This window comes from Mus caroli, chromosome 10, assembly GCF_900094665.2.
Source record: "Mus caroli chromosome 10, CAROLI_EIJ_v1.1, whole genome shotgun sequence".
NCBI classification, from domain to species: Eukaryota; Metazoa; Chordata; class Mammalia; order Rodentia; family Muridae; genus Mus; species Mus caroli.
In genome coordinates this window covers 46899603-46904943 of record NC_034579.1, presented here as the reverse complement: position 1 = coordinate 46904943, position 5341 = coordinate 46899603, and positions in this window count along the sequence as shown.

The window sequence follows — 5341 nt, the reverse complement described above, 5'->3', positions numbered from 1 at the left end:
GGTCTTGGTTTCTGTTAGTAAGATTATTACGTTTACCTTTCGCCATCTGGTAATCTCTGGGGTTAGTTGTTTTCGTTGTCTCTGTTTAAAGATTGGAGCAGATGCTGTGTTCTACTCACCAGAAGTCTTAAGATCCTGTGGCGGGTGTCGTGGGTAGCTGGCGGGTTTCAGCTGACTCTGCGCCCTAGCTACCCTGGTGCTGGTCAGACCGGAAGACTCTTGTGGCCCTACTCAAGCCGGATTTCTGCTTCCCTAACTAATGCAGTCTCAGGTCCCGTTCGATTGGACTGGAGCAGAAGCTGTGTTCCACTCACCAGAAGTCTCAAGATCCTGTGGTGGGTGTCGTGGGTAGCTGGCGGGTGTCAGCCGACCCTGCGCCCTAGCTATCCAGGTGCTGGTCAGACCGGAAGAGGCTTGTGGCTCTACTCAGGCCGGTTTTCTGATTCCCTAACNAATGCAGTCTCAGGTCCCGAGCGCAACTCCCTGTAATTCTTTAAGGGATTTTTGTGTTTCCTCTTTAAGGACTTCTATCTGTTTTGCAGTGTTTTCCTGTAATTCTTCAAGGCCTTCTACCTGTTTAGCACTGCTCTCCTGTATTTCTTTAAGTGAGTTATTAATGCCCTTCTTAAAGTCCTCTACCAGCATCATTAGATAAGATTTTAATTCTGAATCTTGCTTTTTGGGTGTGTTCGGGTATCCCGGACTGGCTGTGGTCAGAGTGCTGGGTTCTGATGATGGTGAGTGGTCTTGGTTTCTGTTAGTAAGATTCTTATGTTTGCTTTTTGCCATCTGGTAATCTCTGGCATTAGTTGTGATAGTTGTCTCTGGCTGGAGCTTGTTCCTCCTGTGATTCTGCTACCCTCTGTCAGTAGTTCTGGGAGTCCAGCTCTCTCCTGAGTCTCAGTGGTCAGAGTATTCCCTGCAGACAAGCTCTCCTCTTGCAGGGAAGGTGTACAGAGGTCTGGAGTTCAGACCTGCCTCCTGGCTGAAGATGAAGGCCTGAAACAGGGCCTGTCCCAGAAGACATATTTCCTCTGCAGTCTGCGTGCTCACCTGCACAGACTGGTCTCTGAGGGACCCGGGACACAAGATGGGTCCCTCACCTGCCCAGGCAGTCAGAGCCCTCCTAGGTGGACACCTCTCCTCTGGTGGGGAAGGTGCCTGGATATCTGGAGCCCAAAACGGGGTCTGTCCCAGAAGCTGTGNTGCTTCTGTAGTCTGCACTCTCACCTGCACAGACTGGTCTCTGAGGGACCTGGGTCACAAGATGGCTCCCTCACCTGCCCAGGCAGTCTGTACCCCAATTTTTAATAGGTTTACTTGATTCTCTGCAGTCTAATTTATTGGGATCTCTTCTCTCTCTCTCTCTCTCTCTCTCTCTCTCTCTCTCTCTCTCTCTCTCTCTCTCCAAATATATATATTTATTTCTTGAGCTTTTTCCCTTACTGCTTTTAATATTCTTTCTTTGTTTAGTGCATTTGGTGTTTTGATTATTATGTGACAGGAGGAATTTCTTTTCTGGTCCAGTCTATTTAGAGTTCTGTATACTTCTTGTATGTTCATGGGCATCTCTTTCTTTAGGTTAGGGAGGTTTTCTTCTATAATTTTGTTGAAGATATTTACTGGCCCTTTAAATTGGGAATCTTTGCTCTCTTGTATACTTATTATCCTTAGGTTTGGTCTTCTCATTGTTTCCTGAATTTCCTGGATTTTTTTTGGGTTAGGTGCTTTTTGCATTTTCTTTGACTGTTGTGTCAATGTTTTCTATGGTATCTTCTGCACCTGAGATTCTTCTATTTCTTGTATGATGTTGGTGATGTTTGCATCTATGACTCCTGATCTCTTTTCTAGGTTTTCTATCTCCAGGGTTGTCTCCCTTTGTGATTTCTTTTTTTTCTTTGTGATTTCTTTATTGTTTCTATTTCCATTTTTAAATCCTGGATGGTTTTGTCCAGTTCCTTCTACTGTTCGGTTGTTTTCCTGTAATTCTTTAAGGGATTTTTTTTGTTTCCTCTTTAAGGGTTCCTTCTTGTTTACCTATGTTCTCTTGTATTTCTTTAAGGGAGTTATTTATGTCCTTCTTAAAGTTCTCTATCACCATCAGGAGAAGTGATTTTAAAAGAGAATTTTGCTTTTCTGGTGTGATTGGGTATCCAGGACTTGCTGTGGTGGGAGAACTGGGTTTTGATCATCCCAAGTAGCCCTGGTTTCTGTTGCTTATGTTCTTGTGCTTGCCTTTTGCCATCTGGCTATCTCTATTGCTACCAGTCCTTGCTGTCTCTGACTGGAGCCTGTCCCTCCTCTGATCCTGGTTGTGTCAGAGCTCCTCAGAGTCTAGCTATCTTTGTGATTGTGGGATCCTGTGATCCTGAGATCCTGGGTGTGTCAAGTTGCCTCTGGGTTCCTGAAATCCTGATGTGACCAAGCTCCTGAGATCCTGTTGTGTCAGAGGTCCTGGGAGTCAAGCTTTCTCTAGGTTTTGCAAGGGTGGGTAGGAAGTCAGAGTCTTGGGTTTGCTCTGAGCATAGATGGAAGCTGGAAGGAACCCGTACTTCTGGCTGGGTGGTGGTTTGTGTTTCCATGGTTCCTGTGGGGGTCCCAGTTATGTTTGATGTTAGAAATATGTTGTGGCCTCAGTTGTGATCTTGGGTATGTCAGAGCTCCAGTGATCCTGGGTGTGTACAATCTCCTAGGAGTGGACCTTCCTCTGTGATCCTGTGATCCTGGGCAGTTCAGTGCATCTGGGAGTCGGACTCCTTCTGGGTGTTTTAAGAGTGGGTGCAGAGTCAGCACCCCAGGTCTGTTCCAAGTGCAGGTTCAAACCAGAAGGAACCAGTGCCAATGGCTGACGGGGTTGCTGTGTTCCTGGAACCCCAGGGGGTCTCTGTAACTCCCAGTGTTGAAGCAGATGTTATGGCCTCCTCACCTGTGATCCTGGGCATGTTAGAGCAGCTGGGAGTAGAGCTTACTCTGTGTGTTGTGGGACTGGGTGTAGAGATAGCACCCAAGGTCTGCTCAGGGCACTGGCTCAGACTGGAACATGCCTCCTTTTCTTTAATTGTCATCACACACACACACACACACACACACACACACACACATATATGTAATCTGTTCAGTCCATACAATGTTACTTATACATGTTTTCAGGGCTGACCATTTGGAATTGGATAACCAACTCTTCTCTGGGGATTATTATTTCTCCTGCCCTCAGCATTCTTTCACTGACTGCAGTCCTTAGCAAGGGTTTAGGCTTTATGAACTTTACAGAGTGCCACATTGGCATGCTTCCTGTAACTATCCTTGTTCGGGTCATGTTTTGGCATCTCATGTTGGTGAGACTTTATGGATGTAGTTTCTGATATTTCACGGAGACGCAATCTCATAGCAAATTCCCTGAACCTCTGGCTTTTACAACCTTTCTACCACCTATTCTGAAATGATTTCTGAGCTTTAGGAGCAGGAGTTGTGTTGTAGATATACTGGTTGATACTGGGCTCCACAACTCTACATTTTGATCACTATAGGTTTCAGCAGGCCTTTGTCTATGGAAAGAGAAGTTTCCTTGATGTGAGGTGAGAACCACAGTTATCTGTGGGTATAAGGATAGATACTTTGAGTGGGAAAGAAAATGCTGGCTTAGTAAAGTGGTGGTTATGCATTCTCCTTCAAGATCCCATACTTCACTAGCCCTGGGTAGTTAACCAGGTTTCCAGGACTAGACATGGTACCCTCTTTTGAGTTAGCCCGAAGTCCACTTAGAGAGCTGTTGGTTGCTGTCAGGGTATGTGTGACACTACTGCACTCTTAGAGTTGAGGTGCCATGCTGATCATTGTTGTGGTTCATAGAGATCACAGCTGGGTAGGACTCTTAGTTACTTTTCCTGCACTGGAAGTGTGTATGGTACCTTCTAGTACCATGAATGTTAGTCTTTTATATACCATGTTTAAAAATGGTGTATGTATATGTGCGTGCACATACACATGTGTACTTGTGAGCACATGAATGCAGTTGCCTGTGGAGTCCAGAAAAAGGTGCTGGCTATCCTGGAGCTGGAGTTACAGGTGGTTTTGAGATACTTGGAAAAACTTCTGGAACTAAGTTCCTCTGCAAGCATGTCCTACTGGCTAATTTTGTGTCAACTTGACACAAGCTGGAGTTATCACAGAGAAAGGAGCTTCAGTTGAGGAAATGCCTCCATGAGATCCAGCTGTAAGGCATTTTCTCAATCAGTGATCAAGGGGGGAGGTCCCCTTGAAGGTGGTGCAATCTCTGACTGGTAGTCTTGGTTCTATAAGAGACCAGGCTGAGTAAGCCAGGGGAAGCCAAGCCAGTAAAGAACATCCCTCCATGGCCTCTGCATCAGCTCCTGCTTCCTGACTTGTTTGAGTTCCAGTCCTGACTTCCTTTGGTGATGAACAGCAATGTGGAAAGTGTAAGCTGAATAAACCCTTTCCTCCCTAATGTGCTTCTTGGTCATGATGTTTGTGCAGGAATAGAAACTCCGACTAAGACACATGTTTAACCCCTGAGCAAGCATTCTAGTTCTTATTGTTTTTATTTTAAAAATTGTTTCTACATTTAAAACTGTTTTTGTGCAGTGGGAATTAAACCCAAGCGATGTGGATGCTAGGTATTTGCTCTACCAATGAGCCCCCTCCCTTGGTCTTAAATCTTTTAAAATGTGAAACTAAGGTTATATCTTTTCTGGGAAGTTTTGCCAGTAGTATTTGTAGTAAGTCACAACTCACACGGATAAGCAGTGTAGCGAACGTTCACTGTTATTTTACATTCTAGAAATGTACATTGCTTTCCCTAAGGGATTTCTGTACTCTGGCTTGAGTCTTCTCTTGTATCAGATCTTGCCTGAATAAATTTAAATCTTTTAACCACTTCTATAAGAGTTCCTGTTACTTGTTTGGGGGTTCTTTAAAATTACATTGGGCACAGAAAATGTTTTATGCAATTGCTGTCTGGTTCTCCATAAGCCTTTACTCTCTGTACAAGTAAGGCTATGTCTCCTCATAACACATCCAAAACGTACACTGTATTAGGCAGAAAGAAACCATCTAGTTTCAGCTAAATTCTGACTTGTTCCCTCTCATCAACTCATCAATGTTATTTTTAACTACTTCCTTTCTGAAAAAAATTCAACAAATGTTTAACTTAAGAACTACCTTTCCATGTTACATACAAGTCAAAATTATAGAAATTATAGTTGTGGTATTTTTGCTTCCTTCTCCCATAGGATTTTTTTCCTATTAATGTTCCCCCGCTCTAACACAGACTTTCATTTATTTCAGGATAGCTTTGAACTTCTGTGTAGTCAAAGATAATCTT